This window comes from Girardinichthys multiradiatus, chromosome 14 (genome assembly GCF_021462225.1).
Source record: "Girardinichthys multiradiatus isolate DD_20200921_A chromosome 14, DD_fGirMul_XY1, whole genome shotgun sequence".
Classification (NCBI taxonomy): Eukaryota; Metazoa; Chordata; class Actinopteri; order Cyprinodontiformes; family Goodeidae; genus Girardinichthys; species Girardinichthys multiradiatus.
Window position 1 is genome coordinate 45,986,860 of NC_061807.1, and position 16,196 is coordinate 46,003,055.

A 16,196-nucleotide genomic window follows, 5' to 3' on the forward strand; every position below is an offset into this window, starting at 1 on the left:
ATATTTTGTTTTATTTCATGGGGACATTTATTTATTGGATGGAGTATTTATGAATAATTATAATAGTGTTTCTTTTCATTTTGTTAATGAGCTCTCCATATATAATGACTACCCCCATCTGTTTTTTTTTTTTTTTTAGGAGGGGGGGGGGGGGGGGGGGGGGGCTAACAGGCATCTATCTAACATGTACATCTAACATAAGCATCTAACATGTACACTTAACATAAGCATCTAACATGTACACTTAACATAAGCATCTAACATATACACTTAACATAGGCATCTAACATGTACACTTAACATAAGCATCTAACATGTACATCTAACATAAGCATCTAACATGTACACTTTACATAAGCATCTAACATGTACATCTAACATAAGCATCTCACATATACACTTAGCATAGACATCAGCACCTAACATAAGCACCTCACATACACAGCATACATAGACATAAGCACAGCACATATACGTATACATAGACACATAATGGGCTGCACGGTGGTGCAGTTGGTTGCACTATTGCCTTGCAGCAATAAGGTCCTGGGTTCAATTCCCAGCTGGGGTCTTTCTGCATGGAGTTTGCACGTTCTCCCCGTGCATGTGTGGGTTCTCACTGGGTACTCTGGCTTCCTCCCACAGTCCAAAGACATGCCTGTTAGGTTAATTGGTAACTCTAAATTGCCCTTAGTTGTATGTATGAATGAGTGTGTGCATGGTTGTTTGTGTGTTGCCCTGTGATGGACTGGCGACCTGTCCAGGGTGTACCCTGCCTCTCGCCCATAGACTGCTGGACATAAGCACCAGCTCCTCTGTGACCCACTATGGAATAAGCGGTAGAAAATGACTGACTAGACACATATACATATTTTTGGCACTAATGGAACCCCATAACTTTTCGAGTTAGCATCCATTGTTTTATATCAGTAATAAAAAAGTATAAATAAACACGACGTGTTGGAAAACAGTGTTTGGTGGCTGGCTGATGTCTGTCAGGTTAAAGTGAACATGACACAAGTTGGAAAAGACATGGATTCTTTCGGCGAAACAACACGAAGCTGTGCAAAAAAACCTCACAAGACCAGGTTAATTTTTTATTATTTTTTATTTTTTTGTAGGAGCTGTTGATTAAAAATAAAGTAACAACAATTACATGAATACGTTTCGTCTTTTTTACCGACAAATCGATCACAAAGGCTGTGAAGACTGGTGGATCCGCCTCTCTGGCTGCAGTGCGCGCTCCCGACACAGGGGGAACAGAATTTCGCACAACACCGGTGTTACGTCGATTCACGTTTCCCCATCAGATACGGTTTCCCCCCACTCATGCGGCAAAAAAGGCGCGTGCTTGTTGCAGGCTTGGAACCGTCACGCTGTGCTCGCACCACAGGGGAACTACGGGTACGGAAATATAATATCATAGAGAGACTGCTGGTGTCCTTTCATCAGTGCTCTATTACGAGAATAATGACCTACTGCATTTGTACATGCATGGAACCCAGCCTGCGTAGGCTTATAAGACTATACATCTTCTACACAAAACAAATGAAATACCAATATGAGCATCAAACAAAAATCACCAAGATATTTACCAAAACTAATTTACAAGATAAATGTATATTATTTGGGATACAAAACTCTCTGTCTCAATTGCCAAGCATTTTCGATACATTTTGCTAAAACAAAAGTCTCTTCATTAAATAACCACCTTAATATTTCAGCTCAGACAACCAGAACAAATCAGGATTTTCAGTTGCATTTTCTTAAATAAAATATTTCTCAAATTAAAATATAAAGGACAATGAAATATAAAATGAAATTCATCCTCAACAACATTGAGTTCACAGAACACACACAAACGCTGGTCTTCAAAAACCAGTTTAGAGAATTTAAGTACACCCTTGCATCAAACTTTTTGACAGGTGGGTGGGACTTCCGGTGAGGGTGGGATTTCCGGTGGGCGCCATATGGGCGCCATGTGGTTGCCATGTGGGCAGGAGGTCACGTGGTCAAGCAGGTGGTGTGTCCAAGGGGGGCGTAACAGTGGATGCTGATTGGTTGTCGTCATTAGGGGCAATACCTTAAATGAGTCAATTAAAACACAGGGGTGTGTTTGTTATAAATAGAACAAGACAAATATGGTATTATCGGAAACTGTTTGGCATCAGCACCAATTAAAAATAGAGGGGGTGTGTTTGTAAGCATCGTTAAACCTTGAATAACCCAATGAAAACAATAGGGCGTGCCTTAGTGTTTACTTTAAATACAGAGATAAAACTCAGCACTTTACATGCAGCATTCGGTGGAAAAAAAGAACACCCGTTCAACAATGGCTAGAGTTAAGAGAGTTTATCATCAAGCGGAGGAGAAACGAAACGCGTGCCAAGATGATGATGATGAACAAGCAACTGCATCATATACTTCCTCAACGGAGAAACCTATCGGAATTCCCGTCGTGACATACTCTACCGATGATGAGGATCCAACATCAACTTCAACAACCATGGTTGAAAATCAGACCTCGGTTCGGCCAAGAGGTATGTCAGTTCTGTGCGAAACCCCAGTGACCGTCTACCAGTATTCATCCTGTGAATTGAATGCTCCTAAGAAATCAACATACTACATCTGCAGGGTACAAAGACCCCCGTTCAACACTCTGCAGGAAGAATGGTCTTTGGAGCCATATGGCCTGGTTGGCAGCTGGGGTTATATTTTCATGTATGAAATAGGAGAGCTTTGCCTGTATCAATTGGATCAAGATGAGGTATTTAATGGATCACTGGCTCTGTGTACACTCACCCACAGCGACTGGGCTGTGTTAAAGCTTGCAATCCCGCACCTTAATGATAGCCCTGAAACAGTCTCAAGGCAGGAGAGGGAGGAAGAAGAAGAAGAAGAAAATGAACTGTCTCCTCGACCTGTAAAACGGGCGAGAATGTTTCATATACCATCCGATGTTGAAATAGCTGAGAGAGAACCTCTCTTTAGCGCAGTGTGGGGGTCAAAAACCACAGCAAATGGCCGCTGGTCTTTTCGGGCAAGCAGACGCAGGAACAACCGGACGAGTCCCTCAGATCTGTTTGTGTTGGAGGCTTTCAATCAAGACTGCGGCGTATTCAAGACAATGCTGGCTCTGCCGTTTGAAGCTTGGGCAGAGAAGATGAGTGAAATTGGACATCGTCTTTCCGACCTTTTCCAAAAGTCACGAAGTTGGATCGATGTCATGTCAGTGAAAAAAACGCTGACGTTTCCTGTTTTACGTTTAGAACGAACCCTCTTCTGAGGACACGCCCCTTCCTATGATATATATACGGGGGGATAACTGCAAGCTCACAGACACTGAGAATCGTATCATGAGAATGAGTGGACCGACACCATACAGGGATCTCTACAACCACCGAGCAGAGATCCACTTCTCTCCTGAGCACGATGAAAGCTTCAACATTGGACCATATCATCCGCCTTCCCCTGACCTCTTCTCACCATCCACCTCAACATCCTCATTCTCAGAGAACCACTTCAGTCCTGCATCACCTACAGGATACAACATGAAATATCTACCGCTTTCTCCAGACCTCTGCTCACCATCACCGCTATTCATGGCTGAGTCTGTAGACGCGAATGTCCTGCCTGAAGACATGAAGGTGGTCGTGGAGGAGGAGGTAGCCACCGGCTACTCACCCTCTACCGAAGCCCCTACACAAACCCTGGGACCGATGGAGGACCCTCAGCCTTCAGCAGAGGATGAGAGTAACCAGGAGGACGAAATTGACGGTTGGTTCTCAACCACCCTCATCAATACGGTGAAAACAGCGATACTTCATTTATTCAACATAACCTCTTTGAACTATCTCAGAGAAACCTGCTATGGATGTATAATGAACCACCCAAGCCAGCGTCAACACCATTGCCTGGAGGTACTGGGGGAGGATTATTACCAAGTCAACTTTCAACGCATCGTACGACGACTCGTAACCCCCAAACTCATTCCTGCTATTCAGAATCTTCTGGTACTTCGAAGCATACAAGCGGATGACTTCAGAGTGAAGACGATTGCCAAGACGGTTTTATATGAACTGAAATCGGTACAAGGCATCCACAGTGCAATAGCGCACGTTTATGATCGCATGGTTGATGAGAAACATCTCAAACAACTTAACTCTGTTTCAGAGTGCTATGGACTGACAAACTGATCTCACATGTTTGATGACTTGTTGTATCATTTTTTTTTTTTTTTGTATTCCAGTACTTTAGTTAATCTGCATTATATGATTTTTCTTCTTTTTTCTTTTTTACTATTAAATACAATTAAAGTAGGAACATAGTAACCTTTCCCAAAAGTGTTGTTTAAAAGCTAGTAGTGTTTGAATTCATCTGCATTTTATCTGATTTTGTTTTCTGGTTGTTTTTGTTTATATTAAATACAAAATAAAATAAATAAAAAATAAGGATAAATCTACCCTCCTGTGTGTTTTTTCTCATTATTTAACAAGTAATCGGCAGAGTGAGCATAAGGCAGAGATGGCAGGAAGACGGCTGATGAAGAAAGTATTTTATAGCCCTTCAAATCCGGGAAGTTTTGGGGGTGTAGATAGGCTGAGGAGGGTTATGCAAGATGAAACGGGAAAGAAGGTTGCGGTTGAAAAAGTTAAAGATTTTTTATCAGGAGAAGATACCTATACTCTACATAAACCTGCAAGAATAAAGTTCCCGAGAAACAGAGTTTTTGTCACCAGACCATTGAGGCAGTTCCAGGCTGATCTCTGTGACATGCAAGCTCTGGCCATGGAAAATGATGGTTATAATTATTTATTAACAGTCATTGACATCTTTTCAAAAAGGGCGTATGTACGAGTTTTGAAGAGGAAAACAGCCGCTGAGGTGGTAAAGGCATTTGAATCAGTTTTTACAGAAAGTCAGATCCCCAAAAAACTTCAGACTGATGCCGGTAAAGAATTTTTTAACAAGAAATTTAAGGTTTTAATGGAGAAACACGGTATTGAACATTTTGCCACAGCGAGTGAAGCAAAAGCTTCAGTGGTCGAGAGATTTAACCGCACATTAAAAACAAGGATGTGGAGATATTTTACAGCTAACAATACCCGGCGGTACGTCGATGTACTGCAAAACCTAGCTAGAAGCTACAACCATTCCTACCACTCCAGCATTAAAATGAGCCCTATGGAAGTGACCCCAGAAAATGCCTTTCAAGTGTTTCAGAATCTGTATGATGTCAAGTCCAACAGATATTGCAAGGACTCAGTGACAACGTTTAAACAAGGGGATCTTGTCAGAATATCCAAGGTCCGTGGAGTGTTTGACAAAAAATACGAACAGAGTTTTACAGATGAAGTGTTTACAGTGTATGACCGGATACCCCGTTCTCCTCCTGTATACAAACTCAAAGATTTGGATGGAGAACCTATCGAGGGTTCCTTTTACGCTGAGGAACTTCAAAAAGTAAAAATATTTAACGACAAGATGTATCAAGTGGAAAAAATATTAAAACGACGTACGGTCAAGGGAGTCAAACAGGTTTTTGTAAGCTGGAAAAACTGGCCTGAGAAATTCAACAGTTGGATCAAGTTTGATGAACTTCGAAACGTATAAAAAAGGTTTGCACTAAACCTCACAGTTGACACAGCATCATGAACCGTCAGGTAGAGGATGATGGCTTTTACGTTACTCTTCCATCTAATGCTAGCATGGAAGTGTTTAAAAATAATACCAGTTCAAGTTTCCGTGTAAATTTAGCTCAACATATTGATTTAGAAGGCCAATGGATGGTTGCATTAGCCGAGATTTCATATCCTCATACATGGCATAATTTACCGGATTATGATGCCTACTTTGAATGGAGGAAGGTTGGTGATGTGGAGATTAATACGCAAAGGATCAGAAGTGGCTACTATAACAGCGTTATTCAACTCGAGACAGAGATGGAAATGTTTTTCAAAAAATTGAAATCGGGTTTACGCATTAAATTCAGCAAAGTTCAAAAGAGATTTGCATTTCAAGCAAACAGTCCAAAACAGCAAATACGCTTCTTCAGCACTCTAGCTTATATGATGGGCGTGAAACCAGGGGAATGGATTCATGTTTTTGAACCAAAACTGGCTCCTTTTCCGGCGGATATAAAGGCTGGTTTCTATCATCTATACTGTTACAGCGACGTGGTCAGGCCTCAAATAGTAGGCGACACTTTTGCACCTTTACTGCGGACCGTCAAAGTACAAGGCACATTCAGTGATATGATTACTCAGACGTTTAACCCCGCCCACTACCTTCCAGTCTCCAGAAGACATATTGAAAATATCAATATAGAAATTAAATCGGACCAAAACGTTCCTGTAAATTTCGTCTATGGAAAGACCGTCATAAGACTACACTTCAGACCGGTGATATCACAACGTAGCCTGAGATAAATTTTATTTGTATAAACTATTCCAGAGATATGTATATAACCTCTAAGATTGATTGGTTATCATTCATATTACGCTGGTCATTCAACACTGCATCAAGCAGGCAAGAGAGAACATGGCACAGCTAAGTCTGAGACGTGATCCAAATCGCTTTGTAAATTACTATGTAAGTCAATCAGGCGGTAATCTGCCAGGGTTTTATGGGGCCCCGGTCATGTACGGACGCGGAATTGGATCATTATTTTCAAAATTATTCCGCTTTGTATCCCCTCTGGTTAAAAAAGGATTTGCAATTGCAAAACCCCATCTTAAAAGGCTGCATCAAATATCGCTTCGGATGTCATCGGTAGAGCCGTGAGTAAAATGAGTGGTTCTACACGCACCGAAGGTCAAGAAGGTTCAGGAATTATGGTTTTATCCAAAAGACCCAGAACAAGACCCCCTGGTGATCGTTTAAGGACGGTTAAAAAACAACGACAAACGCGAAAAAGGAGATCAGTCGCAGCTGACAAATGAAGAGGAAGGAAGTCATCCGCAAGTTTTGATATATTTAAATAATGGCTCTTTTACATAACAAATCATCAGAGTGCATGCTGGCAGAGTTGGACTTATTTTCTGCCCCGATGACGCAGCTATCGATCGAAGATAAAATTTACACCGAGATCCAGCCTTTATCAGCAATCACTGATGGAGGGCCGATCGAGTTTTTTATTCCGGGAGACGGAGAAAAGTATCTGGATCTCAACGATACGCTGTTGCATCTCAGAGTGAAAATTACTAACGAGAATGGAACAAACCTGCCAGATGATGCACCTGTAGGGCTCATCAACTACCCGTTAAACACCATCTTCAGTCAGTGTGACGTCACTCTCGGAGATCGAATGATTTCACAATCCAGCGCTACACATCCATATAGAGCCATGATTGAGACATTGTTAAACTTTTCTGAGGATTCTTTAAAAACCCAGTTTAGCTCTGGTCTTTTTTATAAAGACACTGCAGGTGCTCTGAACTCTATTGTTACAACTAACGGCCCTAACCAAGGTCTTAACAGCAGAGCAGGCTTTACGGCAAATTCCAGGGAGGTACATCTCCTAGGCCCCCTGCATGCAGACATATTTTTCTGCGAGAGACTTCTTTTAAACTCTGTTGACCTTAAAATTAAACTTACAAGAGCCAACGATGCCTTTTGTCTCATGGCCGCAAGAGACTCCACTTACAAACTCAGGATATTAGGAGCATCTCTTTTTATCAAAAAAGTTACTGTCTCTCCAGCTGTACGACTGGGGCACGCTTCAGCTTTAATGAAAGCAAATGCTCTGTATCCACTTTCACGTGTGAATGTAAAAACATATTCCATCCCTGAAAATTCAAGGGTATGCAACCAAGAGAATCTTTTCTTAGGCGTCTTTCCCAAGTATGTGGTGATTGCGTTACTGGATCATGACGCTTTTACAGGAACACGCAATCTCAATCCGTTTGACTTTAATCATTTTGATATGGAATATTTAGCTTTGTGTAAGGATGGCAGACAAATTCCTGCTAAAGCCTTCCAGCCAAATTTTAACCAAGGTAATTCAGTGAGAGAGTATTACAACTTGTTTACATCTACAGGACGACATCTAAAAGATCTTCCACTGAGTATAACACGTCAGGAATTTAATCAAGGATACTCTCTATTCACATTTAATCTTAACCCGGGCGAGGACACAGATGCTCTATCTCCAGTTTCCAGTGGGAATTTAAGATTGGAAATGCGCTTCAGAAACCCGTTGCCTCATACCACCACGCTGATCATCTACGCTTGTTATGATTCTATTTTAGAGATTGATTCAAAGAGGCGTGTGCTGGTGGATTATTATTAATCTAATCAGGCATGAATAATCATGAAATTGAGAGCCTGATGCGTCATCTGCTGGGAGATTTGTTTTGCGGTGTGTGGCCGTGCGACCAGCTGCCGCTGCTAGCTGACAAATTCCCAGGGCCGGGCTACTTTATTATGAATACACATCCTTCACACATGCCGGGGGAACACTGGCTAGCTCTGACATTGGATGAGAATGGTCAAGCCAGCTTTTTTGACTCTTATGGATTCTCTCCGGATTTCGAGTTCTACCCGTCAAGCATCGTAACATTTTTAGAAGACAGATCCTCAAAAATATTGTATCATAATAATCAGCTTCAAAACACTCTGTCCACTGCGTGCGGTCACCATTGCATTTTTTATCTATGTCATAGAGCGTGCGGATTATCAATGCAGCAAGTGTTGTCGAAATACACCGGAGATGTGATTAAGAATGATTTAATGGTATCTAACTTTGTGAAAAAATATCAGAAATGTGTCATTAATCAAAGTTGTACATTTTATACTCACGGAACATGCTCTTTGGAGATGTTTCTGGATTGTTATGGAATTTAAAATGTCTTATTTTTTTTTTTCATTGTTTGTTTTTTTTTTCTTCTTATGATTTAATATTTGTGTAATGATATCATATGTTAGTGTGTGAAGTAGAGAACGAAGTTAGACTTGAAAAATATAATCAATAAATATTTTATTGAATAAAAGAAATAGACTACATGTTTCATTTTCTTATAACGGTTTATGGTGAAAATGTAATCCATCGGGGTGGTAGTGTCGTCTTACGAAGAGACCTTTTTGATCTCCTATCAGCATTTTTTGGATCTTCCAGCTCAGATCTCGACCAGTAGGGAGAATGAGTTATCTGCCTTCTTCTTCTTTTTCTTCTCTGCTTAACGCTGGGGGGTGTACCCCCATTTTCAATCGATGTACCCTCTGTTTTGAAACGTCTATATTCTTCACGAGCATAAGGGTTAATGACTGAAGATATAGGTATGTTTACTTCTGACATGGAGTGTAGAAAATCAGACCATCCTCGGGTTTGTGATGCTCCAGATTTTTTAAACGGAAGCATGAGATTTTTTAACAAATCAATCATGTGGGACCCCTTTATAATATTTCCGTTAAATACAAATTCACCTCGCGAAGTCCAACTCTCACTTCTTTCGGATAATTTCTTCAAAATGTACTCGGCATTTTTACGATTGTGTTTAGGAAGGCTTTTCAGTACTTCCGTAAGAACCTGATCCTTAGGGGCCTCGTCCTGCCCTGGGCCTTGTTTTTCTTGGGACCGCTCATGTTCAGGAACCTCTGTGTCACGCTGCAGCGTTAAACTGACTCGCTGTTTTTCTTCTTTGACACCTTGCTTAAGTAAAGTCAGATACCTCTGGAGAAGAGCATCGTATCTCTTGATTTTTTCATAAGAAGTCAAACCCGGCTCGTTTAATATCGCTCTCATTTCAGCATCCAAATTCTCCTCCGCCGTCTGTCTGATGGACGTGTCTGACTGGGTCAGACGCTTGAATTGATGAGGTGAAATGAGAAACATCTTCTGCGATGTTCTGAGAGACATTATCTCCTGATGATTCCACCCACTAGATCACCGATCAAGGGTGCAAGAGCCGTTAAGATGGGGAGAATAAAACCACCTCGTTGCTTTTTGAGAGCCAACTGTTTAGTTTTTATCCCGGTTCTTTTATCACCCAACAATCTGATGATATTTCTTTGTTTCTTCAATTGTCGGTGTTGAGAGGGTGATAGTTTAATGTTACCTTTTAGGATATTCAGTGCAATCTCGCACAGAGCCTGAATAAAGTCGGGAGAGCAGTGTGCGAGAATATCTTTACGTTTCTGTGGACAGGCCTGGTACAAAGCTCTGAATAATGGTAAATTCCTTTTTATACGCGCTGACATGATGACTTACTTTGTTCTGGGTACGTACACAGCAGGCCACTGCTGAGGAAGTATCCCCGTTCTCAGTCTGAAATGTTCTGGGCAGGTAGGCGTAAAATCGATGATTAAATATCCATGAGCTTCTCTCGTTGCGTCTTCAAAACTCTCCAAGAAGAGACCCTTTTGAGATGGAAACATTTGGCGGGCCAGTATATTCAGCTGGAGTTTATCTCTCGGGTTCTTAAACAACACCATATAATTACAGTTCAAACTAATAGTGCGACTGAACTTTCCCTGATGAAAAACATTCTGAGTCAACATCATAACACTCATATTACGATGGTGACGAAACTGGGTAAAGACCTTCATCACGTTTTCATCATCTGAGGCTTGAGCAATAACATCGTCTAGAATAATCAGATGATTCTGATCAGGAGGAAACAGGTTTTCATCTTCAAAAGAATGAGGCAATCCTTCCACAAAGGTAATATTTTTATTCATCTTCTGCAATTCAGCATACATGGGTTGAAAAGATGTGTAAATCCATACAATATTTTCTGGAACAATATCCATGACATGATTACAGTTTTGTAAAATACTTTTTACAAAGAAAGTTTTCCCGCAGCCGCTGGGTCCAACTATCATACATGAGAAAGGTGCTCTAAATCTAGGATCAAAATCAATCTCCTGTAAATCCATGTGACTTTTTATTTTATTTCTTCTTCAACTCTAATAACCGAAAGGCAGAGTTGTCCCGTCAGAAAAAAGACGTCTCTTATCATACACCAGTCGAAACATTTTAAGAAATGTCGCGTTTGTCAAACGGAATCTCTTTTTATCCCTCCTGATCGTGTGCTGAGGGATTTCAATGACACCCTCACTTGACCCCTGTAAGTAGCCCTCGACCAGCCCTTTGATGCTGTCAAAATTGACCCTCTCGCTGCATTCATGCGTCTGAGTGATGCCTTTAGCACGTATCACTACTTTTTTACGGTTTTTAGTTTGGTATGCATAACTCTTGGGTCCTGTCGATGCAAACTCCGAAATGCTGTCACCATCTAACTCGTCAGTAAGATCACCCAGATAATTCCCCAATTCCAGAGGAGTTTCACCACTTTTTGTCACATAAATCAAACTGTCCGTGTCAATATAAATCAATCTGTCCTGTAACTTCTCCATGCTGCTGAGAAGTTTTAAACGTGCATAAGCGGTGGTGAATGCTGCTATAAACACATTATTTGTCTTACTTGGTGGATATATGACACGTTTGCTGTAGTTCCACTGCACTACACACATTTCAGGGTTGAAAAAATGAAAATAGTTAACCCTGTATTTACTCGAGAACATGAAGCTGAAAAAGTCTTCAGGGTTAGTGATGACTGTGGTCTGAGACAGATCACTTCTTTGCGCAAATTTCCCCCAAAAACTGTTTAAACACAATTTTGCAACCTGCCTTTTGGCAGGATTCCTCTCGATTTTCTCAGGGTCTAATTGGATGCCCTGATGCAGTTTGTAGTCGCTTATATACTTTGACTTACTTTCCTGATCCACTGCTTCAGACGGATAGCCTGAAGCCTCCTGCTTACCCTTTAAAAAGCAATGAATGTAACCTTTAAAGATTGTATCACTTCTCTTTTCAAAATGCCACACCTCTGTGATTTTAGCAAGACGATAACTACACTCCAACGCTTTACAGAATTCTACACTCGTCCAAACTCCCATCAAAGCTCTTTCTTGATCATTATGCGTGCAAGGACCTGACTGGTAATTTAATTCAGCGCATGTGCGGCAGAGAGTGAACACAAGTTTACCTTGGGATGTTCTGTAAGGTAAAACAGGGAACAACAGGTTACGTGGTGGGTAGACCACAGCTTTGATTATACCGAAGTAGCTGCTGGGGTCATCAAAATCTTTGTAAATGATGGTGGGGTGTCCGAGGGGAAAAACGCAGTTGGCGTTTACATAAGGGTACAGAGATGTGTAATCCACATAGTGTACAGTTTCATCCGGTTCCGCTGTGTACCTCAACTTCATTGGACAGGTGCGTCCACCATACAGCGCATCCCGGGGGGATAGCGGTTCGGGTGCATTAACTTTCTCAAGAAAGCTGATCACCCCTGGGTCTGATTTTTTCATTTCAATCCACTCATGCTCCCATATGACTTCGAGACGAAGGCCGTACACAGTTTGTAACACCTTGCTTCTCTCAACAGTGGCTGCGTAAAACTGTTCAAATGCGACCCCTCTCAACGGACACTTGTCATGAGGCATGTAACACTTTTTACAGCCGTGGAAAAAACAGCCATAAAATTCAAACGCAACTTTGACACCGTTAATCTCTGCATACCCATCCACTGAATATGGCCCGATTTTCTTTTCACCCCTATTTAATGCATGCTCGATAAATATGGCTCTGCTGTCTGCAATCCAGCCGAGCCATTGAATGGACGCGCTGGAGAACGTTTTACTGCTACGTCTGTAGTCCAGAGGTGATGGAATGGCTAAGGTTTGAGGAGGAAGGAAATTGGTTACAAAAACCTTCATGCAGGCTGATGCTATTGTGATACTTTTAAACGGATCCACACTTGTCTCCTTAAAGAACTCGTCTCTGAATTTTAAGCATCCTTGAAAAAGAATTTCAACGTCATTTTTACAATAACGAATAGCTTTTTTCTTAAAGTCAAAGACCTCTTTGCTCGCTTCTCTGTACCAGCTGCTAAACACCTGTTGTTCTTGAAGACTCATGCGTTCTACAGTGTAGCAGGATGGAGGAGGAAAAGCCCCCACATACTGGAGATGTTGTTCAGAGGAAAATAGGTGGGGAAAAAAACCCTTGCTTTGATCGGTAAAGCCTAACGCTTTCGGCATGGCACTAAGCTTCATGCACATGAAGGACAGGCTATCAATGTATTTTAACCTGTAATCAGGGTCGGTTAAACAGAGAAGTTTACTCCCTACCATGACGATATGAGGTTTAATCCCTAACTGCAGCATTGCTGTGAGAATCAGGTAACCATCGTACCCCCGCACATTGTGCGCTATTAAGGTGTAACCTTTGTACATTGGCCTCCTGAAATGCAGGAGAAATTTTTGGGTGCAATTCAGTCCATAAGCGTACCATTCATCACCTTTCAACGTTTTAGCACAGACCAGAAAGGGGGTATGCATGCCGCTCTCATTGACGAGGCATTCGAAATCATAAAAAATCAGTTTATCATCAAGCTGATTAATTGCACTGCAAGGCTGAATGTCACACTTATGATCATCGCATGTAATGTCTAGGCTGGGGGGTACATTTTCACCGCAAATACTGCATTTTACATTACACACGTGTGGTTTATGCGGTTTACTGATTGGAATAACGTATATCCGTTTGCATACTTTACACAGTTTTACCAACTCACAGTCACTCATAGGCCTTTCAGCACTATTTCTGATGCGCGGTTCCCTGTGTCTGCTGAAACATGAAGAATTACGACAGATTCTTTGACAGCCTGCACAGTTTACAGGATTGCTAATCTCTTGCATACATGTATATGTTCGACACACTGGACAATAACCTTCACAATGGTGTGTATTGGCATTCTGATAGCTGGCGTAACAGTAATTACAAATATATCTGCACCCCATAAAACCTTTGAGATTTTTTATCCCATAGTAATGACCTTGAAATAACAGCAAAAACAGAGGGTTTGAACGATCAGGGAAACTGGTCTCAAATTTACACAGAGCAGTAGAGCCCGTGGTTCTGTGAAACACTACAATTTTTCTCTTCAGAATGGTTTCAAATTTACCAATATCACTAAAAGTAACTGCTGTTTGCTCGTCGAGGCCTGCCTGATGCTGCCATCTCCTCCCCAGTTCTACAGCACGGTGATCCGTGAGCTCAGGATCAGAGACGTGTGCGAGGCTGATTGCAAAACATAACTGATTACCGGTATTGTTTATAATATACAAATGACGCATTTTCTTATTAAACAGTTCACAGTCTAACGTTCCTGCAGCTTTACGCTTAGAACCTCCTGCTGGGTCATTGACAACCTGAAGAACAAATTCCATGTTATTATCTACAGGTATATTTGCATTCGATTGTACTAAATCGTCGAGGAAGTTTTCGAAAGCAGGCAGGATCATATTTCCATCATCTGTAACAGTAAATGTGATGTGACGATTGAGATTTTCACCCAGTAATTCCAGCTGCACAACGTCGTTACGTCTGGTTAACGATCTCGCAGCGTCGGCTAATTCAATTATAATATGCATGATGTCTGTATAGAATGCTGCTAAATCTGGAACGTTACTTGGACAGGGCGGCGGTATGGTAAAAGGTCTCCTTATTTCATGGTTATTAAAATGTTCACGTTCAACCACAGCTGGAGGATCTCGCTCTATTTGATCAGAACTAACTGCTACGTCCGTATTGAAATGACCCCCGTGCTGATCTGCGGCGTGTGACGTAGAAGGATTCTGATGAGTGTCAGGTGGATAATTTTGCTCAATGCTGTGTGGAGACGGTGCGCTATTTAAATCGGAAAGAGCCTGATTGATTACGTTTAAAACGTCACCGTGCCGATCTGCGGCGTGTGACGTAGAAAGATTCTGATCATTTTCCTCAATGCTGCTGTGTGGAGACGGTGCGCTATTTAAATCGGAAAGAGCCTGATTGATTACTTTTAAAACGTCACCGTGCTGATGTTCATTTATTACATTTTCACTGTTAGCAGGAGATGCATTTAAAACGATGTTATCTGCTACTTCTGCATTAACGGGGATTTCGTTAAGTTCATTAACTAAATTTCTTATTTCATCCAGGGCAAGTCTGATTATTTGATCAGAACTAACTGCTACGTCCATATTGAAATGACCCCCGTGCCGATCTGCGGAGTGTGACGTAGAAGGATTATGATAATTTTGCTCAATGCTGTGTGGAGACGGTGCGCTATTTACTTCTGCATTAACGGGAATTTAGTTAAGTTCATTAACTAAATTTCTTATTTCATCCAGGGCAAGTCTGATTCGGTTATCCATTTCTATGAACATAAGAAACAAAATAAAAATAAAACTAACCTACAGAAAAAACAAAACAAAAACAAAAAACAAAACACAGTGATCAGTTCAGTTTAAAATCACCTTGATGTCACCAAAATGCTTCTTTAACAGAATCTGACATGCTGCCAGAAGCGTTAACGATGAGGCCTTATTACGAAGATTCCGTGAGGCTGTAGAGACTGTCTTCCTGCGCTGTCCGTTTCTGTGACCAATCTGTCCTACCATCAACGTTACCTCTGTAAGGAGAATGAACAAAAAATAAATAAATAGATAATAAATATATATATATATATTGAAATAATCACATTAAAGCTGGAAAAAAAATAAAGGAATTCAAATTAATTCAGTATGTATGTATGAATTAAAACGTACCGTTCATTAATCCACTCACTAGTGTTGCTCTGCTTTGTAGCGCAGAGAGTCGCTGTCTTTTGGCCGGGGTTAAATATTCTGTAAAAAACAGAAGACAATAAAAGTTATCTTACGCTGCGCAGCACAGCGTTCATAAATAAAACGAAAAAATAGTTTTTAAAATACACAAGTTTTTTTTTAAAATCTTACTCCGATTCTTTGCGGTAAAACCTCCAGATTTCACTTCTTGTTGAACTGAAACGGTGCCTCTCTGCTGAAAGCTGTCTTGATCTTTGAAAAGCGACCTTCTGGTGGGCGGATTCAATGTGGCATCTTTGGATGTATCTGTAAACAGGTTTATATGACATTTTATTGAACTATGCTTAAAATACATATATATATAAATTGTTTTTATTTAATTTTTATTTTTTTTCTACCCTGCTGCTGCTGCTGCTCGACAGCTGTGTCTTCCACAGAGCTCTCAGTCGAATCTGTAAACAGTTTTTATCTGAGGTTTAAAATACATTCACTCTCAAAGAAAAATAGTTAGTTCTTAGGACTTACTTTCTGGTGGTGCCGGTAACTTGTCCGGTGTGTCTTCAGGGGAAATGATGATAATT